Source organism: Mustela lutreola, chromosome 6, assembly GCF_030435805.1.
Source record: "Mustela lutreola isolate mMusLut2 chromosome 6, mMusLut2.pri, whole genome shotgun sequence".
Taxonomy (NCBI): Eukaryota; Metazoa; Chordata; class Mammalia; order Carnivora; family Mustelidae; genus Mustela; species Mustela lutreola.
The window spans coordinates 19,139,165-19,152,349 of NC_081295.1; the positions used below are offsets into that span (position 1 = coordinate 19,139,165).

General features: G+C 40.5%; 1 long non-coding RNA gene across 1 annotated transcript in view; it reads left to right on the top strand.

The window, feature by feature from the left end:
* Positions 1 to 5,207: 5,207 nt before the first annotated feature.
* Positions 5,208 to 13,185, top strand: part of LOC131833095 (uncharacterized) — a 38,325-nt gene continuing 30,347 nt past the window's right edge. Inside the window, exon 1 of the long non-coding RNA XR_009354319.1 lies at positions 5,208 to 5,407. This is a non-coding gene — a long non-coding RNA (uncharacterized LOC131833095). The remainder of the gene's footprint in view (positions 5,408 to 13,185) is intronic.

The window sequence follows — 13,185 nt, forward strand, 5'->3', positions numbered from 1 at the left end:
TAACACATATTCAGTGAACACACACTATGTGCCAGACAACATTCAAGGAACTATGAATTTAGAAGGAAAAGAACAGACAACTTTTTCTGCAGTCATGGATCTTATATTCTATATGATCATGGATACAATGGATACTACTCCAACCAACATTTTAAAAGAGAAGAATTTTTAGCCTTCAACTAACTTGAGGTAGTAAAGATAGGAATAGATGAAAAAAAATATTGAGCCATACAGACATAAGCAGCTTGCTTTATGCTTCTTCTTCTTCTTCTTCTTCTTCTTTTTCCCCCTTAAGTATTAGTTGAGTAAGAGGAACAGATTTTCATATATACAGGGCTTTGCCAGCAATATAGACATCATAACCTGGCCCTGGCCATGTGCCCTGGAGTAGCGAATTCTTTGGCCATGATATTTGTCAGAGAGACCAAACAATGCCCGTATGAGCAGTGGCATGCTTAGGAAAGAGTCGAAGGGAAGGAAAAACTGGAAAAGGCAAGATGAGGTAGGAAAATTGAAAAGGCAATGGGGCAGAAAGGGTACAAGGGCACACTTACCGCCAACACTACCCTCGGTGGATCCTCTCTCTGAGGGTAGCGCCTTACCCATACTGACCATTATTGTGTGACTTAGGACCTAGAACAATTCCTATCACTTAGCTGGTGTTCATTGAGTGTATTAGAAATATGATTTATTGAAATGAGGCTATTCATTAAGTCAAAAAACATTTTTTGATTGCTCTGCTATCCTAACCATAGTATAAAGTCTCGGTCCTTGCCCTTAAGGAATACACCCAATATTTGGGGAAACATAATCAGATTATTGAAAAGAAAGTGTGATAAATACTGTTAACAGAGAGGTGAATAAAGTGCTATGAAAATGCTAGAAAGAGATGCTTGCTCTGTCTCAGAATGAGGGGAAGGATTCATGGAGAGTACAGCATTTGAGCTAGGAAGGCTATTTAAGGCATGGTCTGGAGAGACTTTCTCGTTCAGGATATGATGAGAATGTCACAGTGGCTAGAAACAAAACACATGGACAGAAGAGGTTTGGGACACGTGAAATTTGCAAGGCCAGGCTAAACATTTTTATTATAGCCTGGAGCATCCGGCAGGCAGTAGGGGCACACATTAGTTCACCCTCTGCTTTGCCATCAGAGCTATCTTCTTAAAAATATGTTTTATGATGTTAATACCCTTCTCAAAGCCACAAAGCCACTCAACCATCACACAGTATTATGTAATATGGGTTTCCACATACTCTTGGGGCCTCTAGATAGACATGAACATGAATGTCCCATTGTGGAAACAAGAGTCCACCATAGGTCATTAACTTTCATGGCCTTAGCCCCACCTCCTGGTATCCCTGACCTGGTATAATCCTCACTTTCACGGAATTAGTGTAGATCTGTGTAACCAACAGAACATAGAGGGAATAATGGTATGCCATTTCTAAAACAAGGTCATAAAATATATTGGGGCATCTCTCTTCTTCTCTCTTGGTTTATTTGCTCTAGAGAAAATCAATCACTATGTCTTAAGGACACTCAAGTAGCCTGTGGATTGCCTCATGTGGCAAGAAACTTAGGCCTCCTGGGAACGGTCATATGAGTGAGCCATCTTGGAGGCAAACTCTTTAGCCCTGGGCAAGCCTTCTGATGGTTGCAGCCCTAGCAGGAATCCTGACTCCAGCCCCCTGAGTCACCAGCTAAGCCACCCCAAATACCAGACCCATCAAAACTTTTAGATAATAAATGTTTGCTGTTTAAAACCACTACACTTGAGGACAATTTGTTAGGCAGCAATTGATAATTCATACATCATTGATCATATAAAGCTTAGGGTTCAGAGGAACTCCAAGGATTAAGTAGGGCAGGCACTAATAACTGTGTTCAACATTTCCCATTGAAGCTTGAAGAGATGTGATCAGAGTTGGCACACGTTGAGACCTCTTTATGGTCCCCGATTCCAAGAGACGTAGGGCTTGGTCCAAGCTTGCATGAGTAATTAAATGTTAAGAACTCCATTTCCTGACTGTAAGTCTAGGTCTCTTGCCATTATATTGTGCTATGATCCATACAAATAACTTAATTTAACCTTTTTTGTTTATAAGAGATATCTACCCACTTGCTGCAGATCCGTCACTCAATTTGTTAAGAATTACTCATCATCATATGATATAGTGTTTAAGAGAGTGAAAGATAGTTTGAATTCTCATTGTGGTGGGCTGGATAGCCGCCTCCAGGGATAGCCAGGTTCTAATCCCTGGAATCTACCCATGTTACCTCTGTAACATGTTACCTCTGTATGGTAAAAGTGATTTTGTAGATGTAATTCACTTGAAGATCCGACATGGAAAGATTATCCTGGATTATCTGGGTAGAACATAATCTAAATGTAATCACAATTGTCCTTGTAGGAGAGAAGGAGAAAGCAATCTGATAAAAAAGTCATTGTGACGCTGGGCAAGGAGAGAAAAGATGATGTGATGCAGGGCCATAAGCCAAGGAATGAGAATAGCATCCATCCTGGAAAAGACAAAGAAACAGATTCTCCCCTAGAGCCTCCAGAAGGGGCCAGTTCAGCTGACCCTTTGATTTTAGCTCACTGAGACTGATTTCAGATTTCTGATCTCTAGAATCCACACACAGTCGTTCCAACATATCCTAGTCCTATTAGTTTGTGTAGGACAATCTTTCCTAAACTCTCTGTTGTCCTCTGTAAAAGGGGAGCAATACGATGTCTATTTCAGAGTTGCTGTTAGGTTGAATAGGATCATTCATGTAAAATGTTCCGGATAGGACTTGGCACATGGAAAGTTCTTTATAAAGTTGGCTGCTGATTTGTTCTACATAGGTAGATTGCAGCATTTTTTTTTTTTTTTTTTTGCTTCTTTTGAAAATTCAAGTACAGTACTGAGTATCCCTTAGACTATATAAAGGGTTGACTATTTGTTAACTGTTCTCTTGTTACTATCCTGTCATGCGCCCTGGCCCTATTTGCCTCATCCTCTCTGATTGTCCTTTCTCAAAAGTTGACTGCAGGATGCAGAAAAGGCCAGTGGATGGGATGACTGGAAAATAACCCATGAATGAGAAAACTAAAGAGGGGTTTGAAAGGATTTCTTTGCCTATTATCTGCTTTCAGAGAAAGCCACACAAAACAGTTGAAAAGTTATCCCATTGGTCGAGATCTCTAGAGAGGGAGTGCCCACAAACTTTCGTAGTGATTTCCCTTGGTACATAAGAAGATTGCTGTTGATGTTCAAAGAAGACTTCCCTGATGGCTCTAATTCTTCTGTATATATAAAAAAAAATAGAATGGTTTTATTTTTGAAAGCTGCTTGATACCCAGTGGGGCCTGAAAGAGTTTATCACAAAAGCAGCTGTGTTTTGTTAGCTGGCCATGTCTCTAGTTCAGCTTCAGGACTACTGATGGTAAGATACAGCATAATTGTGCAAACCTTTTCTTTTCCATATCCTGGATTCAATTTCAAAATTTCACTGATTAAAACAATAAATATATTTATTTATATTATTCCTCCCTACAACTCTATTTTAGATAGATTCTGGTATTTTCTCCTTTCTACAGATTTGGCATTTGTATTCTGTTTATATGTACTGATTACATTCACATAGATGAAGTGCTCTGTGGTTTCTGTCATAAGCCCTCGTGGGCAGGACCAGCTTTGCCACCATTTTCTGCTATAGTGCTTGATGGAACTTCTTGTGCCCCGTGATAGTTTTATGATGATGGAGATGACACTATAAGACGAGGCCAAAGGAACATTTTTAAAATAGGCTCTGACACTCTTGGTCTTCAGTGCTTGTATCTCCATTTACAGAGTCAAGAACTGAGGAAGAACTGCTGTATCATCATGACAAACTGTGGGCAATCAGCCGAGACCAGTGATTTTCTAAAGCCCTGCAAAATCCTGGTCCCGTTAGTTGGCGAGCGCTACGGAAACAAATGAATCTGGTTCACTGACTTGGCCTCTAATGCCAGACTGAGGTTTACCCGAAGGACAAAAGACCAAGTTGCTTTCTATCTCTGAACATGTCTCAAACCCGGACACTGCCTCTCTCCATCACTGAATCTCCACGCTTGCCCGTAGCCATGGTCAGCAGTTCATTAGAGGGGAATCCGTTTTTCCTAATTCAGCCTGGATGGGCTGATACTTGTTGAGTTAACGAGATGTGGTTCCTGGTACAGGAACAAAGTCAGTCTGAAGTCAGCTGACCAGGATGTCTTTCTCTCCAATGGAGACCCAACTACTTAAATCAGCAATGGAGGCAGACATCTCTTAATTGAAACTTTTGTTTAGCCAACAGAGATTGATGGCTGAGGTAGAGCTCACCTCCACCATTAGGAATTTTACTGCCTCACAGGTGCCATCTGATGGTAGCAGTTGAACAGAACCTCAGCAGGTCTGTAACAGCTTTGAGAGCGCTGAGTATTGAGCCAAGCACAAAATGCTTTTTCTTATTTGGATGCTCTGGTTGTCCAAGGTAGGTGAAGAATGGACAAAGGCACTTCTAGAAGGTGATGCTTGAACTCTCTCGAGATAAGAGGCTCACACCAGCCTTTTGCTCTTGTGGGGAATCAAAATTTAACATACCATCTATAATCTTCCCAGCTTTATGGAACTCAGCTCACAGGTTCTAGGAGAGAAGATGAAACTTTCATTTATTTACCCCACACATGGAGAGATACTGTGCATAATTATTCAACTAAAAGCTCGTAGTAGATTTGGTTGCATTTTATCTGTTTACACAAGATCAACTCCCACCGTAAACACTGAATTCTGTTTATAACAGAAGGGCAGGATCTGTGGGTAGCCTCAGCAGAGAGCTCCAGGCTCTTTTTTTTCCCTTTTCACAGAGACTCCAAAGGAATGTGCCTTTGCACCCTCTCACTAGCATCCCTAAATCATGATTAATTTAAAACCGTTTCTCTCCTTGGTTAGGTCTGACACAAACAACTGCTTTGCTGTCACATTGATTTTTCTGTCCTTGCAGATTCAAAGCCAGGGTTGAGTCCTCTTAACAGGGTGAGTTCTCTGACAAGGAAGTTTTGCAACCGAATTTACAGCTGGAGTCAAGCTTGTCAGTGAGGGCCAGAGGGGAACTGTCGCAATCCACTGGTTAAGTATGCATTTAATAGTGTTTATCCAAGCAAGTTTGTGATTTCTTCACTCTCTCCAACAAATATGTTATTTGTAATACCTATCTTCTCTAATCTAGGTGTTTGAAAAATGTCTCTAACGTGTGTGGGCTAGAAGACATTTTGTTTTTCTGTGGGTTTATTCATTTAACAAGGGCAGTGTTTGAGGAACTATCAAAAACTGCTTGTCATCTTTCCAGATCACCTCTCTCTGCAGTGACCATGACTTAATCCAGAAGGAAAACAAGGTAATCTTTTCAAATAAACATTCTCAAGGATGTTTAGAGGGAACCAGATTGCTAGTATGCAGAGCCCTCCCTGCGACTGAAAATAGTTACATTGAGGGAGTCCAATTGCAGTAAGTTGGAGTGTTAGTAAGCGTTTGGTATTTTCAGATGATTAACAATAATAAGCTAAATTGCAAGCAAAGGGGTGTGTGTGTGTGTGTCTGTTTTCAAAGAGTGGGGCTTGAAGAGTCACTTAGGATCTGGTTCCTCAATGCTGTTGGCGGAAAATGAAGCACAGAGTAGTTAACCACTTCCAGTCGTAAAAGGAGTTGGTGAGGAACATTGGCAATATTTGGAACCTAGGCCCATTAGCTTTCACGGAGCTAACCTGCTTCTGGTAAGAATAACTAAGAGAGGGAGAAGAATTTGATCATCAAGTAAAAAGGGAGCTCTAAACCAAAGCAATTGTTGTATGCAGCTTATTAGTGCATTCTTCCTAGTCTCAAGGAACCTGGCATGTAAGAAAAGGAGAAAATGCAGTCTGTGGATTAAATACACAAAACTTACTTGGATGATAGAATTAATTACATCAACAGCTAAATCACGGACACAAGAGTTTTTCATATTACGGACAACATTATTTTGAATTATAATTTTTTCCCCCAGTCCTTTCCATTCTGGTTTCTGGGCTCTTGAAGGACAGGCCTCTTTTTCATTTGGGTATGAAGTCCCTCTACTTAAGGCTGATCCTGGTACAGATGAGGAGAGGAAGGGGTAAATGAATAAGTTGGTCTTGAATTTGGTGTTTTTCTTCTCTCACTGTTTGTGGGCCTGATGTTCTCTAATGTTTCATTTGTTATTAAAGATGCCATACGTTCAGGGACACCCAGATGGCTCAGTCAGTTAGGTGGCTGACTCTTGATTTCACCTTCTCTTTCTCCCTGTCCCTCAGTACCTCCCCCCACTTGCGTGCTGTCTCTCTCTCAGATAAATAAATCAATCTTTAAAAAAAGGATGCCATACACTCAAAGCATCTTTTTAAATACGTCACCACGTATCCGTGACATAAATATAGTATTACCTTGTTAAGAAACTTATAGCACGGCCAAGCAACAGAAATACAATGTGAGACACGTGCATAATTTAAAATTTTCTAATAGCCATGTTAAAATTTTTTTTAAAAAGTGTATTTTATTTAACTCAGCATCTCTAGAGCATTGCCCTTTCGACAAGTAAACTAATAGTATTAATTTAAAAAATTACTAATAAGATACCTTGCATTCTTTCTCTTATACTAAGTTTTTAAAATCCAGTGTACATTTTACTCTTAATGGACATCTCAGTTCAGACCTACTTTTGACTAGAATGTAGACTGCCACATGTCAAGTGACCAGCGGGCGCTTTCAGGCACTGTATTGCTCAGCACGGCTCTAGTGTTCATATGTAGGTGTAGGGAGCATTTCCCAGCCTAACACTCACCCCCTTGCTCTTATGCACACTTTCAACACCCATAGTTTGGAAATAATCCCATCCTTAGTGTTCCATGAAAACTGGGAGACCAACCATCTTGATTTACACAAGGGTTTTCTGGACACTGGACTTAGTCTCAAGCAAAACAGAATGGCTGTTCATCCCACATGGAAACCATACCTGTTCCATCAACACCTCTTACCTTCTTGGCCACAGGGAGTGGATCAGACGTAGAACACATCAACCTGTTGCCAGTCATGGGATTTTGTGGGAACCACTGGGAAAAAGAATGTCACTTTCTGCTGTAGTTATTATCTCGAGCTTTAGCTCACCTTCTTTACATCGTGAGGAGCGAGCCTTGTTGACAGTAATTCCCACTTCGGAGAAAACCAGCGGTAGGCAAAAACTGAGTCTTGGTGACTTTTTTTTTCAGTTCCAGGATCCAGCCTTGCATGAAGCTACTCTGCCCTTGAGCTTTTCAATAAGCCAAAACATTCTTTACATCTCCCTTTGTTTACTTTCTTGTCTAAACCATTCAGGTTAGATTTCCATCACTTGAAACTAGAACAGTCTTGGCTAATAAAATAGGTTAAAAAAAATAAAGGAGTCCTAGAAATCTACTTGGAATTCTACAGGCTTATATGAAACATAATCAGAGATTGTCTATTTTTCTTTGATGTAGCCTCTGGAGCTCTGGGGTGGGTGTGTGTGAACACGTGCATATGAATATGTATGAGTGTGTGTGTGTGTGCATAAGTGAGTGTGTATGTGTTCTCTCTCATGCAGCCTAGGAACATGGAGTCTTTTTGTGACAAAGGGGTTGAAGGCAGTGAAATAGCTACATACTGGCAATAACCTATGAATTGGTGGGGATATTTTGAAGTAAGAAGCAATGGAGACCTTCTTTTTTTTTCCCTCTCCTGTCTCTTTCCCTCTTGCTCTCAGACCTTTGCACTTTGCTCATGTTGTGGGTGCTTTGCTCCTTTGTAATGACTTTCATGATGGATCGAAGTCTCTTTTTAGGTATTAGAACCATCTAAGCTTCATGAGATTTCCAATGTGTGGGCTAGGGTCCCTTGGGAGATTGTAGAGTGGTGAAGTAGAGCCTCTGAAAACCCATCCATCCATTTATCTCTTCTTAATCAATGAATGCTAAAAGTGAAACCATTAACACGTGGAAGGATTCTAACACTTTTTGACAGCTCCAGGAGAAGAGTGAGTACATATTCAATAGATGTCATTGAGCTACTAACATGTAACTTGACAAGGTTAAATGCCCTCTATGAAGAATTTAACATACGTTATAGCATAATATTTAGACTTCATTATGTTCCTTGTTGTTTTGAAACAGAAATATATATATATATATTTTTCTTTATTCACTATTCATTTAACAAACTTATTTTTTAAACTATTATATCCTTGATGAATTTACCACCTAGTGGAGAAAATAGGCTTGCAAACATATGACTACAAAACCATGTGTGAGTATGTAAAGAATGGAGAAACAGCACTGCAGAGGGGAGGAAGAGCAGCACCAGAGGGCAGAGGTGGGGATGTGTGGGCAACAGCTTCAAGACAGTCAGAGAAGCTCCCCGCTAGCATGGTGCCTGATTCCTGACACAGTGATGTATATCTGCCCTATTGAAAAGCTCTTTACCTTTTTCAAGTGAGCATTTCATTATTTTACAATGACAAATTCTACTTTGTTTTTCTGCCTCATAGTGACATAAGTGACAGAACCTTGAATTGTGAAGCAGAAAAGTTGGGTTCTTTTTTTTTTTTTCATGTGATACTGAATAATTTTTTTATTATTATTATTATTATTATTATTATTATGTTCAATTAGCCAGCATGTAGTAGTACATCATTAGTTTTTGATGTAGTATTTGATGATTCATTAGTTGAGTATAACACCTAGTACTCATTACCATACGTGCCCACTTAACTAGAATTGCTGGATTTGCTACTGATCATGTCTATGGGCAACACCTCTTAAGTGTCTGGGGCTGGAGTTTCCTCACCTTCGAAGAAAGGCAGATCCACCAATTCATCTAGAATAGTTTCCTTTTTGAAGTTCAAACACTACAAAGCCTTCAACAGTGTCCTCTGTTTCTACTTTTACCGTCTTTCTGTTAAGAGTGATTACCTGGAAACCACAGTCCAGAAGCAAGTCATTGCAATGAGGCATCAGGGGAACTCAACTTACAAGAAAAAAATTTCATCTCATTTTATTTTTACCAAAGTCAAAAGATCATCCCATCATAGCTACAGGATTTCTTCACTTAGACACAGCCTAGGACAGACCAGTGAAGATTTGGCAAATCAGGTTAATGATGGTAGAAAGAGTCTCATTAAATGCCTCAGTCTATCATTCCTGGATTTACAAATGAAGAATAGTAAATTTCTTCCAATAGTCAATAAATATCCTGCAATTTTCCTATCTAGAAACAAAACAAAATAAAAAAAAAACACAAACATTTTTGTATGGGCATAATTTAGAAGCATTTTATCAAATTCTTCATTATAGAATTTAGATTTTTTTTAAAACCACAGTGAGATAACACCTCACACCAGTCAGAATGTTTAGAATTAACAAGTCAGGAAATGACAGATGTTGGCGAGGATGCAGAGAAAGGAGAACCCTCCTACACTGTTGATGGGTATGCAAGCTGGTGCAGCCAATCTGGAAAACAGTATGGAGGTTCCTCAAAAAGCTGCAAATAGAGCTACCCTATGGCCCAGCAATCGTACTACTGGGTGTTTACCCTAAAGATACAAATGTAGTGATCTGAAGGGACACGTGCACCCGAATGTTTAGAGCAGGAATGTCCACAATAGCCAAACTATGGAAAGAACCGAGATGTCTATCAACAGATGAATGGATAAAGAAGATGTGGTGTATATATACAATGGAATATTATGCAGCCATCAAAAAATGAAATCTTGCTATTTGCAATGACATGGATAGAACTAGAGGGTATTATGCTGAGTGAAGTAAATCAATCAGAGAAAGACAATTATCATATGATCTCTCTGATATGAGGATTTTGAGAGGCAGGGCAGGGGATCATGGGGCATAGGAGGGAAAAAATGAAACAAGATGGGATTGAGAGGGAGATAAACCATAAGAGACTCTTAATCTCATGCAATAAAATGAGGGTTGCTGGGGGTCATGAGGGAGGGATGGGGGGTGGGATTATGGACATTGAGGAGGGGATGTGCCATGGTGAATATGTGAAATGTGTAAACCTGATGATTTACACATCAGTACCCCTGGGGCAAATAATACATTATACGTTAATTAAAAAAAGGAATTTAGGTTTTTCAAGAATTGGCTTTCTTATGTTTAATTTTAATTGTACCTGGGAATGCATTTGTGTATGTAGTTATGAAGTGGAGAGAAAAAGAGAGAGTGACAGACAGAGGTGGGGAGAGGCTGTCTCTTATGCTGTGTTTCCCAAAGCTTAGTGTAGGTCTGCAGCTTAAAGATCAAAATCATGTTTAAGATTATATGAGAAAATGAGAGGCTAGAGAAGGAATAACTATTTATTGACCACATTGGTGCACTTAGACTCTGACACTGGATTTTTTGGTTTCAAAACTCTTTTTAATATTTGTTTCTTTTTTTTTTTGATGTTAATGATAATATCTCATTATGTTTTATGAACATATGTGGCAGTTAATATACATTGTATTTTGATAAATTAATATACATTCACCTTAAAATCCACAAAGACTCTGGCTTTTACAAAATGAATGCTTTTCCTCACTGCAGGTTGAAACTGATATTTCACTTCTCTGCCGCTAAGCGTGAGACAGTGGTGATCACATGATAATTCAGTAGAAGGGTCACCTACTGGCTCTTACGTTGCTCTTCCAGATTTCACGTTTCCTTAAAAGGACAGGGCTGCAGGGTGAAACCCCAGATACTCAATATGGTGCATCTGAAGAGTTGTCCTCTTCATGATACCAGAGTCACAGACCTTGTGACACGTCCAAAGACACCATGTTTACTAATTATTGGATAACACTCGGATTTCCCAGCTGACCTCTGCTACTTTAAATGTGGCCAGCACACCTTCCTACTGCCCTGTGATTAGCCTATAAAAGCTGATGGGAGGTATCATCCAGCATTAAAAATAACTGGCACCAACAGCTTCCTGTTTAGTGTAACTGTAACTCCCGACCATTTATTAAGAACTCAAAGCCTTCACTGTATCAGAAGCGGGTGCGTCTCTAAGTATGACCTTCTCTCCATCTCACCTCCCCACTGTCACAGCTTTGGCTTCCCTTGCTCAGGCCGTGGCTGTGGCTTCAAAGGGGCCCATTTTTATCTGGCTGTAAGGCCAAGCGAACTAATCTTGCAAAACAGTTCTGCTACATATTTCATTCTCTTCCTTCTAGGAATTTATATATTAACAAACTGTGAAGCCTTTGAAGCTGAGCTTTTGCACAAAGCTACACCGAGAATGTAGAGCTAAGTTGCCACCCCATTGTCACCTCCCTGTCACCTAACTCACATGGCAGTAAGTAGCCTGCAGTTAGAGTTTTCGGTTGGTTTCTTCCTTCAGCTAAAGGAAAATACCAGAATGATGTCTAAAAAAATGTGGCTTGGAGGTCTGGTAGTACGAACCATGGGGTTATTGCCTATGGAGATCCCGTTGCAAATCCTTTAGCACATTTGCCTCTTCTACCTTTTGTGTGTTTCGTCTTGGATGCTTTCTGCCCTCTGGCACATTATTTCTGCATAACTGGAGAAGAGATGATATTTGAACCAACAAACAGCCATGCTGTTTAGTTCGCTCATCTGGAGGCAGGTACAGAGGGAAAAGTTAAGCTTGTCCTGAGCTCAGCTCTGTCGGTCCCTGTCCCTCTACTCACTGTCCAGCAACTCACCCTGACCCATTTCTTAAGCAACATGGCAAGAGAGCAGGAAACCCTAATTGTTTGTCTGTTATTCATTCATTTGGGGTAAACTGCAGACCTCCTTGCTGCAAAGCACTGACCTTCACTGGGAGGGTCATGAAGGATCAGAACATCTATCTGGTTCCTGCTCTGAAAGGGTGGCCTCTGTTCATGTCCTTCCAGAATGACCCGAGCTCCCCTGCCGCGACTTACAATCCAATAGGCAAACTGCAGAAGGGACTTCCTCCTTTGGAAATCTCTACTGAACTATAAAAACTGAGGGAATTGGAATTTAGCCCCTTTTCTAGATTTGCCTTCTTTTGTTCCTCTAAGCACACCTCACGTGGCAACAAAACTGTACCGTTTAGCTTCCCCTGAACCCGGCCTACCCTTGTCAGCCTGCACAACTCATCAAAGGACTGCCATCTACACCCAGCACCCTGCTCGTCCCCCCTACCATTGGGGAGCACATCCTTCTTTTTCAAAGGCATATTTCAAATATGTCTTCTGTTCATCTGGGGAAAATTTTCCTTTGCCTGTAGACGCGCAGAAAACGACAGAGAGAACAATAAACTTTGGAGTCTAAAGGATTTCCTTCAGCTCTTGGGCTCTACTGCTTACTAAGTATGTCCCATTGTAAAAGTTACTGGGGCCCTCTGGCCTCAGTTTCCTCATCTGCAAAATAGATGATGCTACTGCAAGAGAGTGATGGCTGTTTGATGGGGGTCATTCCCATAAATGGTCTAGCACTCAGTATCTGGAACTTAGTGGGATCTCGCCAAGTATTAGTCATTGTCCTTTTTTGGAAACCTCCGCTATTAAATTTCTGTTTAAATAACTGTTTGCAGGACTATATCTTGCATTAGAATCCAAGTCACTTAAGAACAGGCACTATGGCTTATTTGTGTGGGGTTCCTTGCAGCCTTGCACCATCCGTCCTACCTATCGGATGCTCAGGCACATTGGGTACACCAATGTGTCACTGTAAAAATTAAAAAAAAAAAAAATGATCACAGGCCTGTGAAGAGACAGACTCAGTGGGTGAAAGGCAGGACTGGGTACAAAGCCCGGTTTCTTGAAAGCCCTTGCTGAGCACAGCAAGGTTCTTAAGGGTATGGTCCTTGCAGGAAGAAAGTGGCAGTCTCTGTGTGCAAGCTTATATTATTTAGGGCCCCAGGGTGACCTCTCCCTGGGATCATGAACAAGATGAATCAGGAGAAGGAAGAACAGAGATGTGGCCAGCTGTCCTCATATCCTGAGACATTCCAAACACGAGGGAGAGACTTAGTTTTTCTTGATTAATCTTTGGTGATTTATTCTTTGGACATCATTTAAAAGGAGCATTTTAAAGTAAATTAATTGAACTCCCATGACCTTTTACCCCACTTGTATCATCAAAAGAAACAAGATCTTGAAATTAA